Here is a 236-nt window from a genome sequence, read left to right on the forward strand (position 1 = left end):
AGCAAGCACCAAAAGTATCCCGCAACACGGCCTTTGTGTGGGTTTCATATAAAAAAATAAAATATATATTAATTAAAAATATATATAAAATAATATATATAAATATAATATTATAATATATGATACATATTAAATATATAATAATAAAATTAAAATTAAAAATAAATGAGCAAATATAATATAATAATAAAAATAATATATATATATATGAATAAAATTAAAAATTAAAAAACCAT

The sequence above is a fragment of the Penaeus monodon genome, chromosome 21, assembly GCF_015228065.2.
Source record: "Penaeus monodon isolate SGIC_2016 chromosome 21, NSTDA_Pmon_1, whole genome shotgun sequence".
Taxonomy (NCBI): Eukaryota; Metazoa; Arthropoda; class Malacostraca; order Decapoda; family Penaeidae; genus Penaeus; species Penaeus monodon.